Source organism: Erithacus rubecula, assembly GCF_903797595.1.
Source record: "Erithacus rubecula genome assembly, chromosome: 2".
In the NCBI taxonomy this organism is placed as follows: domain Eukaryota; kingdom Metazoa; phylum Chordata; class Aves; order Passeriformes; family Muscicapidae; genus Erithacus; species Erithacus rubecula.
The window spans coordinates 1,571,886-1,590,798 of NC_136685.1; the positions used below are offsets into that span (position 1 = coordinate 1,571,886).

General features: G+C 43.7%; 1 long non-coding RNA gene across 2 annotated transcripts in view; it reads left to right on the top strand.

Moving 5' to 3' along the window:
• Positions 1-18,913, top strand: part of LOC306798271 — a 79,839-nt gene that overhangs the window by 14,793 nt on the left and 46,133 nt on the right. For both annotated transcript variants that reach the window (XR_013773311.1, XR_013773312.1), the window contains exon 2: positions 5,882-5,956. This is a non-coding gene — a long non-coding RNA (uncharacterized lncRNA). The remainder of the gene's footprint in view (positions 1-5,881; positions 5,957-18,913) is intronic.

Consider the following 18,913-nt stretch of genomic DNA (forward strand, 5'->3'; position numbering starts at 1 on the left):
TCAGATCTGCAGAAGGTCAGCAAGTGTTTCCACAAGCCCTGGAGGTTGTGCTAATGATGGAAGAAAGAGCTGCTGTGGTCTCTCCTGGCTGTGTGGCAGAGCAGTTTGGGAAGTGCTCAGATTGAACCTGAGCTCAGTTCTTGTTGGAGAGCTTTAGTTGTAATCTCGGTTTGTTGTGCAGCCACACTGTGCTTTCAGTGGGACAGGGAAGGGGAGAGATGGTGGGAGGATAGAAATTACACTTGTTTTGGTTGGAAGAGCTCCTAAATTTATGGTGTTAGCTGCTTTTCTGCTGAAGGTGAGGACAGCATTCGTGTGGGAGATATTTAAGTTGGGACTGTTTTCTACAGATCTTGGTTGTTTATCAAGTAATTTTTAAATTTTTTTTTCCCTTTCTGGAAGTCTGCTTTATAACCAGCAGAGAAAATCACCCCTTTCTGTAGCACAGCTCATCTTGTCCTAAGCAGACATTTTAAACCAATCTTTCTGTGCTCCAGCAGTGCCTGCTGCTCATGCTGGCTGCAGAGAGAGCCAGTCCTGCTGGTTCAGGTGTGCTGGGAATCCCTTGTGGCCAGCATTGCTGAAGTGAAACTGGGTCTTTGCAAGGCCAGACTTGGCTGCTGGGTGGGTTTGGAGACTGTACAAGCTCCTCAAAGCTGCACCTTCCTCTTGCTTGGAAGAGCTGATGTGGCCACTGGATCTGATTATACCCCATGGTAGCAGGTCTGAGGTTGAAGAGTATTTTAGTGAGCCAACCACATTGTGAAGTGGTTCAGGTATCAATGAAGAAAGCTGGAAGGTTTTGTTTCACTCTTAGCCAGTTTGTCAGCTGGGATCCATCTGCAAGGGAAAGAAGGATGTCCTGATGGCAAAGGAAGGAATGAGACACTGCACAGCTCCTTTTCCCAGTGATTTTTGTATCTCTGATCAGATGTGCATTGGTGGAGGAAATCACACTGAAAACGACCAGGGAGCTTTCTGTTTTAACTCCCTAACTTGAGCCTGGATCATACAAAGCAAACCCTTGGAGCCTGTGAAGGGGGTTTTGTGGAGGAATAAAGCTCATTGTCAGCTGCCGTGTTCAGACCCTTGGGAAATTGTGACCATTGTCTGGGCTATTATTGCTTAATAAAAGCTTTGCATTTCCTCATTCAGGGCCTTGAAAATCTGGTTCTGTGCTTTTAAAAATAACTCAGCGTGAGCCACAATTGGGAGCATTCATAGAGGAAATTCTTCAGCCATTTAAAACAAAATGAAGGGGAAAAAAAAAAAAAAGCTCTCCTTAAAGTACTTTTACTTATCTGTGAAGAGTGAGTGTGTCCCAGCCCTGCTTCCACTGTCTGCATGCAGCACAGAGCTCCTGTTTGCTTCCAGGATTTTGGCCCCAGTGCTGTCCCAGCTGGGGAACCTGGGCTGGACACACCAAATGAATCTTTTTGGGATGTTGGAATTCTTGTGGAGGAGCACCTGTGGACAGGTGGGACCAGCAGTCACTGGTGATGCTCTCTCTGCTCAGTGCAGAAAAGGCCAGAAAATATTTTTCTTGCTGTTTGTACCAGAGGCCACACCAAAAAGGGTCATTTCAGGCAAAATGCAATGTGGGCAGGTGCTGAAGGATGGGCAGGATTTTGGGCACCCATTCTGTGGGGAAAGGGGCAGAGGAGGGGGTGCTGTGCCTCTGAGGTGTTCATCACCCCAGAATTGGCTTCCTGATAGTTTTTATTCCCCTGATTTGTGCTGGGAAATTACAGCCCAGCACAGAAGCCCTGAACTATTTTGCAGATCTGCTTTGGAGGCTTGTTTCTTTCCCTCTGTGTGTTCTTGGGTTTATTTTCCTTCTGGTGTGGAAATAATTATATTGCTTGTTTCTTATGTTCTGGCTCTGACTGAGGAGGAATGTACTCAGGTTTTTTTATGTTGTGGTGGTTTTTTTTTTTTTTCCTAGTGCAGTTTCTGCTATGAAAATATTCTGGACAGCAGTTGCTGCCCACGTAGAGCATAGAAATGTGTGTTTTGTGGTTGCAGGACATGCTTGCTCTGGGTGTGCCTGGTTGTTTTGTTCAGTGCCAGTCTCTGCCCACATGGTTGGCTATCATTTATCACTGCCATCAAGCTGGGGAGGCATCATTTACATTAGTAATTAGTGCTTTGGGCAGGCCAGAATTAGCTGCACTGGCTCTTGATTTGGAAATCAGTTTTCTCTTGGAGCTGTGTGTTTTGTAGGATAGAGAGCAGGGTGTGAGGAGGGGGTGACACTGGGCTGCAGCAATGTTGTCAGGGACACTTGGTAGTGAAGAAACTGATGGCTGGGATATTGTCTGGGTTTTATTTGTGATAGAAAATGAATTATAGCAAAAGATGCCTCTTCAGTGCCTCAGTTTCTCCACCATGCTGCATGATTTGCCTGAGTTCATTAGCAGGAATTACTCTCCTCCCTTTGCAGTCTCCTGCAGCAGCTGTGATATTCACAGGGATGTGTGCTGATGCCAGCACTGGGGACAAGACACAGCCCTGCAGTAGCTGAATTCTGTCACACCATTGTGTGGTTTGGTGTTGCTTGACATTTTATAGGTCATGTGCACCATTAAAATGATTTCCATGCCTATGTTTGGAGAATCTGCTGTGCCCACTTTCATTTATATCCATGGACTGATCCAGGGCCATATGTTAAGAATATAACTGCTTTTAATTTTGTTTTTTTTTTAAAGCCATTGGTGTCTAAATATATCTAATAAAAATGCAGACTGGAGCTCTTTAATGAGGCATAAATCAATCCTTACTTTCTTTTTTTTTTTTATAAGACAAAACCACCTCACACACTGGCTTCTTTTTGTATAGACTTCTGCTTTGCATTTCTACACATTCATCATAGCCTGAAGCCTCTGACAAAAGGAAATAAGAAAAGACTGTTTAAGAGTCTTTTTGCTGTGCATAAACCTGAACCTTTGCAAAGGGAAAACCCTGGGATTTAGCAAGTGAAGTCATGGGCTGTGTGATGACAGAAAAGAGAAGGAAAAATTATAGTGCTGAGTAAGTTTAGTGCAGTTGTGAATTGCACAGCAAAAAACAAGAGCTGTTAGGAAAGGAAATAATTCCAGTTTTGTTCCTTGCCTTTGCAAAATCACAAAATTCAAGTGATGCTTGGAAGTTTTTTGCCACCAAAAATCTTCCTTTTGCTGGCTAAATGGGTGGAGGCTGGGGATGTGTGGCTGTCTCTGATTTTGGGGGCTTGGGGAGGAAATGGCTTTGCTGCAGGAACAGCTCAGCTCTGCAGGCTGTGGTTTGACAGCTGAAGTCAGAGCATGGCTGTGAAATCAGACTCTGCTCACACATGGTTGTGGCTGGGTGTGAAATCATGAGTGGTTCTGGCAGGGACAGAAAAAAAAGGCAAAAAAAAAAATAAAAAGATCTACTTGTTTTGGAAGGGCCTCATCCTTTTCTTACTGCTCATTGGGTTGATCTGCATGGTCAGTGTAAGGCCCAAATTGGGGTCTCAGTCTGGTTTTGCTAGAAAAGACCCAAAATTTGCCCCACCAGCTTAATGGAAGGAGAAAAAGGGAGCCTTAGCAACTCCAGGACTGAAAGCCAAAGGTTTTGTGTACAGACCAACAGACCTGTGGGACAGAACAGATGAAGTTGAGTTTTCTGAAATGCTGGCCCATGAGCAAAGTTTCTGAGAGGAGGTTGTCAGGGCTGTGGTTTTTAATTTGGTGATCTCTTTCCACAGGCAGTCAAACTTTCAGATTTATCAAGGCTTTGTTTGCAGGCTGCACATTCACTTGTAGACACAGGAGCACAATGATAAATTATTTAATTCCAGATACCCAGAGAAGCAAACCAGGCACCTGCTGGGTTGTGTTGTCCCTCTGGTTTCCCCCTTTGCATGGTTTCCTGCTGGAAAAATCCCAAAATCCAGCAGTGGTCTTGCAGTCATTCATGTTAATGAGCCAGGTTCTGCTCTGTGAGTATTCCTGCAGCACACACACAAAGTGCTCAGCTCCTCACCCATGTAATGAATGTGTTCTCAGCCTCACTGTTAATTAGCAGCCTCTTTCCAAGGACCTGTGCTCCTCTTGGGAATGGAGGTTTGGTGTGGAGCTGCCTGTGGTAGTTACAGCAATTCCTCATGGGGACTCAGACTCTGCCATTGTTGGGTTATCACCTTTTTACCCTTTGTTTGAATCTCAGCTTCTCCTCTGTGCCTTCTCCTTGCTAAGCAGCACAGTTGCCAAGATTTGTTCTTTTCAGGTTTGCCATTAGGACCTTGTTTTAATCAGAGCTGACAAAGTCCTGGCTGGATCTGAGCTCCAGGTAGGGGTTGGATTTAAGAGTTCTTCAAGAAGCTTTTTATGCTGCAGGAACATGGTGCTCCTTGTGCTGACAACAGTTTGGTGTCTGTGCCTCTTAATAACCATCCTGTAGTAACACCTTCTCCCTTCATTTGCAAAACAGCTCCATTCCAAGAAGAAATTTCCTCCTGAAAATGTGGAAGTGCAGTTTGTTCTTGGCAAATTCAACTGGGGCTTTATTATCACTCTGATTTAATATCCTTGCTGATGGAATGCTCCTGTAGTGGGGGAAACATCTCTGAAAGGTGATTCTCTCCCAGAAGAAGATTCCCCTCTTTTTCTTTTTTCACACTGAAGGCAGTAGAAGAGAGGAAGCTGGTAAATAATATAACTGTAAATGAGAACCAAATGATACTTTAATTTTTATATATGTTCAGGATAGAAAAGCAATGTGAGATCAGGAGGTTCTTTCCAGAAGAAAAGGGCTGTTCTTAAATATCTCTGCTTTGTCCCTAGTTTTATGTGTTCAGTATCATCCAGAAAACTCTTGGTTTTGCATTTGATTGTAATTTGCATTTAGATTGGCTGCCTGAAGGGAGTCTCTTGCAAGGGGAGATGGGTCTATGTGGCTCCAGTCACTTGCAGATCTGGCTGAGAGTAATGGCATTTACATAAAAACCATTAGCTCTGTTATTGATAAACATGAAAGGCATCCATTTAATTTAATTTTTTGATGAAGAGCTTTTAATATAAGCTCACAATAGCACTGAGGTAGTAACATTGCTGCCCCACATCCCTCCATACTGACCTATTGTTTTAAGGGCAAGCTTTGATTGGGATTTTGTTGGTGGAGAGATGGGAAGTTATTTCTATTCCAATTTACTGGAGTAGCCAGTTGTCTTGCTCCATTGTGGGGAATTATTTAATGCTCATTTTAAGAGGTGTCTCTATTAATTGAACAGGGATTTAATGTCTCCCTGAAGCACAGTTGCTCTGTGTGTGATGTATACCAACATGCATGCCTGGCAATTCTATGGATAATCTTTTCCTTAATCAAAATGGGTTTAAGCACAACTTCAGTGGTGCCTCATTAAGGGGATAAAGTGTCTTGAAACAACAAATGTATTCAAGGGAACTTCTTTGGTGCACTCCAGATCAGAGCCCAAGTAACCCTTCAGCACAGTGTCTGCAGAAACATTTGTTCCCCTGCATGTGTAATGGTGCTTTGGGGACCAGGGCATGTCACAAAGAGCTGTGATTCACTGTCCCTGCAGTAACTGCCTTTGGGAAGCTGGTGTTGCTGCTCTCATGTATAAATACCTTGCTTTTTTCCTGGGCTGGATCAGGTCTGACCTGACAGCCTCCAGAGGCAGCCTGTGCTGTAGTTGTTTTCAAGCATCACAGCATTTGCTTGAGAGGTTTTGTTGAGAGCTTTGCAGGTGCTTTGAGTTCTTGACCTCAGAGCTGGAGAGGTGAGCAAGTCTGCTTTGCATTGATTAGCTGGCCTACTTCTTGATTAAAAAAAAAAAAAAAAAAAAAAAAAAAGTTTGGTCACTTTGTCTTTATTTACAGCTCTTTTTTCTCTCTAACAGGCTCCAGACAGATGAGTAGAGAGCTGGCTGCAGAAGAGGGACAGATTCCAGTTTGCCAGCTGATCACTGTGTACAGTGAGTACCTTCATTTTTCAGGAATAAAACTTTCTGTAGTGCCTGATGTCAGCCTCAATTTGCTTCCATTGGGACACAGCATTAAGCCTGCCTACTTGGACAGTGTTTTCCTTAAAGTACAAGTTTCCTTGGCTTAACTCTTGTTTTGGGAGAAGTGTGCTCCTTTTATCTGAAGTGATAAATTGTGTCCTCATCCCACTTCCAGTAGTGGCAGAGCAGAGAACTGCTGCAGTTCCATCTGGTACCTGCTCAGAGCTGTGAGGAATCAACACTAAAGGTGTCACCTGAGACTCCCTGTGCTGCAGTGGAAATGCTCCCAGAGCTATTCCAGCCTTGTTGGAGGTGTTGGAACTGAGTGAGGAGCGTGGATGAGGGACCTGCCATGGCACATGTCAGGGTTACTCATAAAGGAGTGCTATGAAATCAGCCAAATGAGCCTTGGCTTGACTGGTGGGTGGAAAAGAGCAGGAAAAAAAAACACTGGAAAGCATTGTCCAGTTCATGGTAAGGATGGCAGGTTGGCCCTGAAAGTGGAGGAGAAAATCTTTATTTCATGGGGAATTTTTACACATTAAAATGTCTTGCATGCATGTTTATGGGCTGTAATAATGAGCCTGTGCTTTATGAGGTATCTGCAAACATCTTAGAACTTGCTGCTGTGAGGGAGTAAATACTTGAGCTAGTAAATACTGATTTATTGCTACGTCTTGGCCCATGTGGTGTGGCCAGACTGAAATAAAGAATTGCCTGATACATGTGTCTGGAAGCCAGGAGGATGCTCTAGTATGGGCTGTAAAATTCAGGTGAGTGTGGGAGCTGCAGCAATTGAGTTTATTGTGACAGCCCTAGCAGGTGATTCCCTAAGGATAATGTGGGATGATGAATCTTGAAACTGAAAGTGCTCATTAACCAAAGTCAAGGATGAAATAATGCATTTAAAAATTGGGTTGTGTCATCACCTTGGTGTGGATAGATCCAGGGAGCAGGGCAGAGAAATTCTGCAAAGAAAGGAAAGAGGGGCAAACTTATTTATGGTTTCCTCATTTCTCCCCTATTTGAGCAGTACATTCAGGATGTCCTGGGCTCAGGTGTCTATTCCTGTGTATTGCAGCATTTCTTGTTGTGGATCCAGGAAATCTTTGTGCCCTGCCAAACACAGCAGGGACTCCCCTCAGCTGGAGCAGAGCTCCTATGAAAAATCAAACAGTGAATACCAAAATTGGGAGTAGCAGCTGGGAGGACAAACAATGGATTTTGCCTGATGCTTTTCCTAGCAATCCTTGGAAGTTTTGCAGAGTTTAAGTGTTGTTGTAGGGATTTCATGATTTTTTTTGGACTATTTTTGTGTGATTTTTGGGGTTTTGGACCATTTAAACTCTCATTTCCTCCAGATATTTTGCCCACTCATTTTTCCAGTTTTTCCCTCAGAAATCCCTGGAATCTCACTGAATTTTGGGGCCATTTTTGGTTTTTTAGTAGAGATATTGGTGGTTTTTCTGACCATTTTTTCTGCAGTTTCTGGAGGATTTTTGTGTTTCTTAGTGCAAATTTTCAGGGATTTTTCCAGGGTTTTTTTTTGGCTGAATTTCTCCTGGATTTTTCCTGATGCTTTTCCCAGCAATCCTTGGAATTTTGGCAGAGTTTAAGTGTTGTTTTATGGATTTCAGGAGTTTTTTGTCCATTTTTCAGGTAATGTTGGGTGTTTGGGGCCATATTAACTCACATTTCCTCCGGATATTCTGCCTGCCCATTTTCACTGTTATTTTTCCTCAGAAATCACTGGAAACTCATTAAATTTTGGGGCCATTTTCCATCAGGAAAAATCCAGGAGGCATTCAGCTTAAAAAACCCAAGAAAATTCACACTAAGAAACACAAGAATCGACCAATGGTGCTGCTGTGCCATCGACAGCTCTGATCCCAGAGTGTGCTCTGAGCCACATCTGCTGACTTCAGGAGCTGCAAGCAGTCAATACCATTGAATTCTCCTTCCCTTTGCATATCTTGAGGAGGAGGAGGTCTCAGGCTGACAGCTGTGCTGTCTGCACAAGGCCACTGGCAGCACAGGTTTCCCCCAGGACATCATTTTGACCTGTGCAACATTTATTACACTGCTGTGGTGTGCAGCAGGTTCAGCATTGACTTTCAGAAGCCCTTCTGGCTTAGTGGGCTTGGTGGCTGGAGGAATGAATGTAGGAGACAAGGATTTCAGGTTTGGAGTCCTTTTTAGGGGTGGAAGGCTGTGATTAAAGCAAGGAGTGTGAATTTAGGTCAGTGGGAGATAGCTGAGGGAAAGGCTGTTGTTGGCAGGGAGCTGGAATAGAGGAGACGCTGGAAGCAGTCTGTGATTGCCATGGAGCAGAATGGGAAAATAACCTGTTTCAAGGGGCTCCTTAACCAGCCATTCTTATGCAAGACTCTCTCCATGACACTAAATAACTGGGTTGGGCCTGGAATCTAAAAATACTTTCAGGAGACTCATCTTTCCAACACCTCCTGAGGCTTCCTGGCTTGGCAGCAAAGGCAAATTGTGCAGGTCCCTTCCTGTGAGGATGTGGCACCATCCATGTGAACAGGAGCATGGGTCTGATGCTTCCTGTGCTTCACAGGGGCTCCTCTGGTCTTTGCTGCAATGAAGAAGGGGCTGGGGGAGAGCACTTGGGTATGGCAAGGAGGGTTTGTGCTCTTCTTGCTGCTGTTCTCCTCAGAGACTTTAGTCTGCTTCTTAAAAACTCAGAATATGGCAAAAAACCTGAGCTGTAGATCTGACCTGTCTCCAGCCCTCATCTGCCATCAGTTTATTCAGCTCTTGGTTGAACCCCTCTGTTCTTTCAGCCTCTGTCCAGGCATTTCAAAGTTTCACTTTGTGTGGTGAACCACTTCCTTTTGGTAACTGCACCTACTGCCAGCTCGTGTACTGTAATAAATTCATGTTTGGGGAACTGGCATTTGCAATTGTATCAAATTCTGTAAATCCCTACTGTGTGCCCTGTCAGAGGCTTCTTTCCCAGAGTAAAATGTCCTAATTGATTCAGTAGTTCTTACAGAGATGCTCCATGTTTTTGACCATCTTCACTAGATTCACTATTTCCAATTTTTGGTCATTTTTTCTCCTCTTAAGTGTTCTTACTAGAAGATTGAAAGAACATTTGGTTTCTGAGGTCCTGTCCTTTTGCTGCTGCAATTCTCTGTATGTTTAGCCATAGAAAAGAACACAGGGATTTTGATGCTCTATGTAAAAATAAGCCACAACCTTTTATTATCTTTTTTTTTTTTTCTCTAAAAAGCAGAGATCTGTGTGTCTAATCTAAAAATTCTATCAGAAAAGCTATGAATAAACCTGATAGCATTCCAGTGCACTGAGTCACTAGAACAATACATTGTTAACAAGGAGCCCTGGCAGGGCTGTGTGGCTTTGTGCTAAAGCTGTCAGCCAGGATATGGGATGGATCTTTGTATCCTGCAGCAATTTTGTGAAACTAAATGGCTGCTGGTGCCTACTGCACCTTCTAAATGAGGACAAGAAACACTCTGGGTGTTCAACCCTCTCCCCCTGTGCATTGATTAAGAAATGATATCAAAATAGAAAATTGGTCATATTTAGATCAATATAAATCAGAGTCATCATAGAGGTTCTGGTTCTGCAAGGACATCTCCTCTGCTTTGCATAAAAGGAATTTATTTTATTAGTGCCTTCCAAAAAGCAGAAGTGGAACACGATGTGATTAAAGTGTTAACACCAGGGCTGCAGCCTGATCTGCCTGGGGCTGACAAGTCTGTGGTTTTGTCTCTCTGCCCTGACTCAGATCTGTGGCTTTTGTGCTGCCCTAAGGTGAGTCAGGGCTCCCCAGGGCTGATTAAAGCCCTGCCCTGTGGGCAGCCTGGGAACCTTGGGCCTCTCTTCAGCTGAGAACTCTTGGATGTTTTCCTCAGCACTCAATCACAGCTCCCTGGACCATCCAGAGCAGTTCTTGCCATGTTGAGGTTTATCTTCCACACCTCCACTGTTATTTCCACCACTGTGCTTTTCTTTCTGCTGCTTTCCCCAGTGCTTCCTTCCTGCCTTTAACCCCAAAGAGCTCCAGGTCTGTGTGTGCTCCTGTTCTGCACAGGGAAGCCAAAGGACCAAGTCCTTGTAGCAGCTCTCCTGAAGCAGCCAGTTTGTGCAGCACAATCAGTTTTATCAATAAAACACCAAAAGCTCCCCAAAGCCTCACCTGGCCTGCCAAGATGTGTCACCAGTGCCTCAACCAGTCCTGGACACCATGAGGAGGAGAGAGGGAGAGAAATACATCCAGAAACTGTAGGTTGATTTTTTTTTTTTTGTCACTCCCCAGGGTGTGTCCCAACCCCTGCTTGTTGGTGAAGGATGGAGGTTTTTTAGTATTTCTTCTCTATATCCATCCCTCTATCCATCTCTCTCTCTTTTTCCATAAATTTATATCTAGATATGCATAAATTTATATATATATAGACATAAATTTATATTTATGGTTCTTTCTCATTCTTCTTTTACTCTTGTGTATGCCTGCCAGCCCACAGCCAGCCTACTACAATAATTTCAGCTGTAGCTTAGTAAGGTAATAAATTGAGAGTAATTTTTAATCTGCTTGGGAGAAAAACAGCTTAATTGGCTGTTTCTCCTGGTGCTTCCAGCATTATTTTTGGCCTTGGAGGGTGTAAATGCAGCAGTTATTGATCTCCCTGAATGAAGGGTCAGCTCTTCCTGGACAGCACTGGAACACTGCATCTATTTATTTCTATTTTGCCTTTTTTTAGTACATTGCCTGAATAATACAGCCAGTGTGGCAAGGGCCTGTAAAATGCTGAGTTGTGTGGTGGAATTTTGCTCTGCCCAAGCAAATCTCTGGTGATGAGAGACTCCATGTAGGGGAAAGCTCCTGGATCAGCTTGGAGTGAGGGAAGGTTTGGATCCCTGTGGTGATCCAGCCATGCAGGGGAAACGGAGAATCCAGCTCATGCCATCAGCTAGGGGACTTTTCCATTTAATGCAGCCATTGAAACTGGGAGCAGAAGCTGGGTGGGACAATGTGTAATGGGGGAGCTGGAACAGGCTCCCTTTGTGGCACATCACAAAGCCAGCAGTATGTGCTGGAGTGCTCCTGCATGCTGAGCCTGGAATGTCAGCCTGGCTCCTGTTCTCCTCCCTTCCCAGGAGCTGCTTTGGATTTGGGGAGAATAACTCACTGTCTGTGTGTTTTATTTCATTTCTGCTCCCAGCTCTTCTTGGATCACACAGAGGGTTAGAGGGAAAGAGCTCAAGTGAGGTCAAAGCCATCAGGTTGCTGAGATCCTCCATGGTGTGTTAGTGCAGGGCTGCAATTCTCCAGCTCTCTTCTTGCTCCACAGAACTCCCTGACAGCAGGTTGTAGGGAGGTGGAGGTCAGATCTTCTCCTAGGTAAAGTGACAACATAAAAGGAAACAGCCTCAAGCTGTACCAGGGGAGGTTAAGGTTGGATATTAGGAAAAATTTATTCATGAAAAGGGTGGTCCAGCATTGGAATGGGCTGCCCAGGGCAGTGGTGGAATCACCATCCCTGAAAATGTTAAAAAATGTGTGGATGTGGCACTTGAGGACCTGGTGTGGTGGTGCTGGGTTGATGGTTGGATTTTCATGATTTTCCAATCTTAATAATTCCCTGCTTCTCTCTCTGCCTTGCTGTTTTGTTCATTGTTAAATAACAAAACCCAGCCACTATGGGGGTGAGCTTTGAGGTCCTTTCCAATTCTAAGAGCTTGTGGTTTCATTTATCCAACAGCAGATACTGAAAGTCCTCTCTGGAAATAATTTCAGTTTATCTGACCTCAGACACCTGGGAAGGGAACAGTGCTGGGATGAGAATCCAGCAATGAACAAATAAAAGAGAACAGATAAAAACTTCTTTGTGATATGATAATGTTACAGTAATTATTTAGTATAATAAAGCTATTTCAAAGTGGTTAAAATTATTAGCAATGATTAAAATTATTAAAAGGATCCTCCAGGAGTGAGAAACAATGGCAGTATCACAAGTTTGATTCTGTGAGTGAACTCTAGATCTCTTCAAACTTGATAAAGACTTGGGAGCTTCTGCTGTGGATAAAAGGGCATTAGCTCATGTTGTCAGGTGAAGCTTTTACTACACTGAGGGTTCACCTGCCAGTTCAGAGGGAATAATTGTGGGAAGCACCAGTGAAATCCTCCTTGCTTTTGTGTGAGGAAGTTCCCAGTGCAGCTCCATCACAGAGCACCCCAATAAGAGAAGGATTTACAAGAGAGAGATTTACTTTGTGAATTGTTCTGTCATCACTCAGCAGGATAATTGACTTCTGATTAGGGAGAAAATCTAGCTGCAGGTTGGTGTTTGAGGTTCTGAAGTCCTCTTGAAAAGACAGAACTCTTCTTCAAACAGCAACAGCTCTCCTGAGAACAGGATGCTGAAAACTCCATTATACAGCATTGATGTAACAGCTGTTCTTGTTTGAACAACTTTATTTCTTCCTCCTCCTGTTGCAAATCAAAGGAAGAGTGGGAATCAGTGTTGTTGTTTGTTCAGCATTAATAACAAGGTTGTTAAAATTTTTCACTGCTGGAGATGTTTTTGTCACGTGCTTCCTGCACTCTGTGGCTCTCAGACCTGCTGCTCTCTGGGTGTTTTTAGCTGGTGATGCTGATGACTGAAGGATACTTATTCCTTCTGTTCCCAGCTCCCAAGTGACTCAGGAGCTAAAAGCAAGCCAAGATCTGTGCCTCCCACAGGCAGCAGAAAGGCTGGTGTGGAAGTCACAGGCATCTTGCTGTGAAGATGATGCTTAAAATTTTGGAAGAGGAATTCTTCTTGGTCCAGAGTGGTGAGCAAGGGGGGCAGCTTTATCTTGCCAGGGAGGCTCCTGGCCAGAACAGGTTTCACTTCTGCCTCTGAGGCAGGCTTCAACTAAAAAAAAAAAAAAAAAATAAAATTGTACCCCTGCACAGACAGCCCAGCAATCTCACTCTGTGCATCCCTGAGAGTGCTGTCCAAATGTTTCTGGAGCTCTGGCAGCCCTGGGGCTGTGACCATTCCCTAGAAAAGTGGGACTTGAATCTCTGATACTCATTTATGAAGAGTCAGATTGTTGTTTTGCATATTGCTATCTACACTGTTGTAAAGAGAGGGGGAAGTGGGGCTGGGTGTGCAATGAGATCAGAGCCATTACAGCCCTCTGTACCCAGTGAAAGCATTTTTAGGGGAGAGATTTAACCTGGGAGAGGTAAAAGGGGATTGCAGTGCACTGAAACTGCCCCTAAGGAAAGGAGGATTTACTTCTTCCCTTTTCCCTCCCATCTCCTGTGTGGGGCTGCTGAACTCTCTGCTTCATCCTGCTGATCCAGCTGCTGCCTTTCCCTGTGGACAGATTTAGAGTCCTTTGAATTCCATCTGGAGTGCTCACCGTGAGGCATCACAGAGCTGATGCCTTTGAGGAGGGAAAGGAGCCTTTGTCAGGTCTCCAGGGAGCTAATTTATACAGATCCTCTTGGGTTCACTGGCCAAGTGTGTCTTTGTTTCCATGTGCTTTTGCCTCTGAGATGGAATCCTGAGAGCAAGGCCAAGTGTCAGGCTGCTGCTGGTGGCAGGGCTGCAGCTGCACAGCTCATCCTTTAAGGAGGGAAAACTGCCAAAAGTTTTGGGCTGAATTGGCTGTCTCAGCCTTTCTGGGCAAAGTTGGCTTTTGTTGTTCCAGAGTTGTGGATTTTGTTAACCTTTAGACCAGAGCACTTTTAAATAATGAGTTTATTTGATCAGAGATATAAGCAGGAGATTAGAAGGTGTGTGGGAAAAGAGTGATCTTGTACTTGCCAGCTCTGATTGGTATCACTGGTATATTACAATGTGCTGGATTTTATTTTTATACATTTAAAAAATCATGAATGTTTAAAGAAGTATTACAGCTGCATTTTCTTCAAGCCACGATTACAAAAGGATAAAGAAATTGAGTCAGAAATTCACTATGTGCTGTTGAACAGTGAGCTTTGCCTAATAACCAAAATTAAAAGTTTTTTAGATGTCTGCCTTGAACAATCTCTCCAGAAACTTCTTAGAGTGGAGCTCAGCCTGAATAGGAAAGCTTTTAAAAAGTCTGTTGGAAATCCCAAATCAGCAGGGAGTAGATGGAAATATCAACAGGAGAAAACAACTTCTGCACGGCCTGAATTTGTTTTCAGAGCAGTTTTCCCTTCTCTGGAACAGGAGGAAATGCAGAGTGACAGAGAAGTGACTGGTTAAACTGCTGGGTCTCCTGACAGTTTTTCCTGCCCAAATGAAGGCCCCTGTTTTTTCCTTTGCCTCTGTTCACTTTATTCAGAGTAAGTGTTCCCATTATCCCGTGTGTGTGAAAGGCTCCTGGCTGCTGCCTGAGCTGGATAATAAGGGAGTAAGCCAAGAGCAGCCTAATTTATAACTTGTGAAGTGATTCTCTTCAGAGCACTAATGAGCAGTGACCCAAGCACAGGTAAATTATCTATAGGGTTTTTTTTTCCCCCCTTTTCCTCTTAAATCTCTGATCATTTCCATCCCCTGGCAACCTGTCTTTCACCACCATTAGCCTTGTCTCACTTTTTGTCTACATTCCAAAGTTGAACCACTTTATCCACAATTGATGTGTGCTCCTGTAGAGTGGAGAGCACAAGGCTGGTATAAAAGCATTTAAAATAGCAAGGCTCATTCTTGTGTTGGGAGAGGAATAATGGACGTGGGATAGAACTTTAGAGTTAGCAAGCTCTCTAAATTTAGAGTGTGGCTGTGCATTGTAGCTGAACTGATCTCATGGCAAGCTGGCATTGGAAGGAAAGGTTTTGCTCCCAGCCTGATCTTTTTGCACTGATACAGATCCAGTTTCCTTCCAGCCTAACTCCCTGATTCAGGCTTGGAAGCTGGGGAGGAGATCTCTCTTTTCAGCAGCACCAGGCCATGAGATCAGCTGGGTAACAGTGCAAACTCACATCCTTTCACTGTCTGAAAGGTGTTCCCTTCATTCATTCTCTCTCCCTGTTGCCTTTGTGGGGCAAAAGTCAGTGTTTTCCTCCTGCTTGGTAATCCTGAGTAAAGTTCCTCCTTTGCTGACAGTCCCCAAAAAAATGCAGAGAATTGTGGGCAGGCCATTTGTATGGCACACACTCTGTCATGTTGTATGTGCTACAGCCAGCTTGAAAAATAATTAAAACCCCAATGTTTAGCTGTTTTTTTTTTTTTTGCTGGATGTTGTTGGATACTTAATGGAGCTCATTGGCAGTAAACATCCTTCCCTGGGGATCTTTCCAGAGTCATTAAATCTTGTGAGGGATAATCTGGAATGGTCTCCTGTTTGTCTGGAACATTTGCTGGACATGGGAGCTGCAAAAAGGGGCCCTGTCAGGCATCCCTGAGCAGCTGCAGGGTGCAAACAGAGGTGAAGGGCCAGCAGAGGGGTTACTGAAAATATTAATTACAGATGATGTCTGATTCTGTAAATAAGAAATACAGATGATGCCGTGGTGCTGAAAAAAACCCCAACCTTTAACTTTATGGAAAGTGTTGATCCCCCAAAGGAAAACGATAAAAGGCCACAAGCAGTGACTGAGTTACAAAGTGGCTTTTAGTCAGAGATGTGCAGATTCCAAACATTAGTTTGGGTGGGAAAAAAGGGAATTAGTTGAACAGCTGCTGGGCTCTTTCTGAGCCATTTCAGAGTGGGTGACTGCAGCAGGTTGTACTTGATGTAGAAGGTTTTGAGCTTGTTTATACCCAGTGTCAAATTCCAGGCTATGGAGTGATGCTTGTTTTGTGTGTGGTGTTGGCTCCCCCAGGAGAGGCTGAGCACAGGTGGGGACATTGATCTCTAGAAGGTCATGACAACAGCTGCAAGGTGGCCTTGTGCAAAATGCTTCACCTGCAAAGGGATGTGGTGCAAAAATTCTCTGCTTTCTGCTCAGCTGGGGCTTTTTTTACAAAACATTCACTTTCAAGAAGGATTTAAATGTGATTTCCAGATGTTAATGTGATAGTGTGTTTAATGCTGTATTTTGAGGAAGCAGCCTTTGCTGAATGTAACCTTGGGCAAAGTTTAAAACCAAGCAACCAAAAAAGCAAAAAGGGAAGGGATAAAAAACTGGCAGCCGTACAAATATGGATTTATGTGGGAAGGCCAAAAATGTGCTGGGTGTTTTATCAGAAAGCAGGGAATAACAAATCCTGGCCCCTGGCCCTTGCCTGGAGACTCCTGCAGCCTCCAGTGCTGAGCCTCACACCTCTCCCTGGAGTCTGGAGCAGAACCAGTCCAAACCTTTCCAAAGTTCATGGGAAAAACCCCAGAGCAGCAGCCAGGAAAGGTCAGTGCAGCTGCCTTGCACTGCAGTTTGTGTTAAACCACAGCAATAATTCCCAGCTGGAATTGCCCTAATTCCAGCCTTGTCATCAAGATGAAGTGGACTGCAAATACATTTCTGTGGGAATTGCTGCAGATGCAGAGCACCTTTAATAATGTCTCAATATCTACCTCACTGTGTGCAGTTTTAATTTAACCAGAAGCCAAGGACACAGATGGAATTAGGAGCCAAAATACTTTAACTTGGTAACTAAAAACTACATTAAAACATTATTTTAATGCCTGTAGTACCATTGTACTGTGTGAACAGGATTAGCCTAGGAAAAGCTGAATGCAGCTCTGGACAGTGTCCTGATGGGCACAGGGTGGGGAATTGTGTGCTGTGCCCTGTGGGTTACACTATAAAATAAATTAAATATAAATTCCAGATCTATAGAACCATTGTTACACTGTGGTGGAATCAGTGTCTGCCTTTGGGTGTGACTCTGCAGGAGGGACCCTGTCCCACAGCATTTCTGCAAGTCTTGGAAAGTGCTCCTCTTACTCTTAGGTTTCCTTTTCTGCATCCTTAAATGTATTTCCAACTGAAATATATCCTAAATCAGTTGCTTCTTTTTTGTTTGTTTTTTTTTTTTACAGGAAGGAGCTCCAAATTTGCTTATTTTCATGGCATTGGCCACCACTGTGTATTTTGGTGTTTTAGTTCACATGTGTGTTTATGCATTTTCTTCCTGACCTTTGCAGATGTTCTCAGCTACTCTTTTATAGATCTGACAAACTGACCCTTCCCCTATTAAATACCAAATGTTCCATGTCAATTTAGCAAATAATGGAGTGGTTTTCTTCTGAGGAAAAGCTCTTTTTTTCCAGGATACAGTGGTACTCCTGCCCTGCTAGTGTAGGTGCCTCAAATACTCTGTATTTTTTTTTTTTTTTGTAATGATGCTCCTTTTTGTTTCAGTGGTTCTGCCTGCTTTAACTCACTGTTCTGGCTTCAGTTGACACTATTAGTGTTTTATACTGCTGGAGAGTGGTGTTTTATGGAATAGGAAGCTTGTTTGGAATGGTAGGAATAGCTACAAGGAAGGGCTGAGATCACTGGGCTTGTCCAGCCTGGAGGAGGCTGAGGGGAAACTCATCAGGGGCTGCAGCTTGCTCCAATTTCTGCTCCCAGTGACAGGGACAGGACCCAGGGAATGGCTGGAGCTGTGTTAGGAGAGCTTTGGGATGGAAATCAGAAAAAGGTTCTTCTCTGGAGGGTGTTTGGGCACTGGAACAGCTCCCCAGGGAATGGTGGCATCCCCAAAGCTGCCAGAGCTCCAGGAGTGTTTGGCCAATGCTCTCAGGGATTTTGGGGATTATTGGAGTGTCTGTGCAGGGCCAGGGGGTGGATCAATGATCCCTATGAATCCCTTCCAACTCAGGGTATTCCATGATTTTCACCACTGAAGGGGAAAACCAAAGGAGCAGCAGTAGAATTGGTTTGAGTTTTTTCTTTTCCAACTCACCAAGCTGTTTTAAAACTTGTTTGTAGTGCCCATATTAACCTCAGAGTTTGGTTTTTCTGCAGAGCCAAGGTTTCTGTTAGGACAGTAGTCAGAGAGAAGTGAGAGGGATCAGCTCCATCCTGGCTGTGCTGGGCTGGGAAGGTTAATTTGTGTTTTTAATGCTCTATCTGTGGGGCACTTCCTAAGTACAAATAACAGCTTTAACCTTAACTTAAAAGTGCCTGATATATTCATTCCCCTCTCTGCAAAATAGGGATAAATACTTCTTGATCTGCCAAAAAAAAAAAAAAAAGGGGGCTGTGTGGGTTTAATTAACATTTGCAAAGTGCTTGTGGATAACATCTTTCATCTGAGTCTCTGAAGCAAAATATTCTCAGCAGCCTCGCTCAGCATTGCAATTATTCCTCCAGCTGTCGTGAGCTGTGCCAACAAAAACTACTCTGCTGTCATCAAGGGATTGTTGATGCCTTGTGACTTGTTTGGATTCTGATACTCTCTTCCCCCTACTCCTTCTCCCCTTTCAATGGCTGTGCAAAATCTAGTGTATTGTCCAGATTTGGGGGAGAGGATAAACCTGTTCATTTCCTCCACAAACTGTCTCATGTTATGGTCTTGCTTTTGTAGCTCTTTTTTTGTAGCTCTGTTTGGTTTTGGGGTTTTTTTTAGTCTCTCTATTCTTAAAATAGTTTTGGTCTTAGTGTCTTTTTTTGGTTTGTTTTTGTATCTCTTTTTAAAACACTGCCATGATTTATTAAATACCAGTCACTCCAGAGAGATCTGCTGGCCTATGCACTGTCATTTCTTATTTCAAGGTGGATGTGAAAAACCAGATTAATTCCTGCATTCCCTGGTTCTCTCCATTTACAGCATTTGGAGAGTTAAAACTTGCAGCTTTGTTCTCCCAAATGCTACTTTTATTGCTAACAGTGCTTTGTGAAATCCTCTTAAAAATCAATATTTCTCAAATCTACTTTTAAAGCAAAGCTTGTACCTATGTAGTCTCCAAGGCAATAATATCACCCCTATGAATTAATAAATTTAATAGTTCCAGGTTCTAGCCAGGTTGAGGTTCAACCTTTTTGCAAAACCAGAAGAACATCTGAGCATC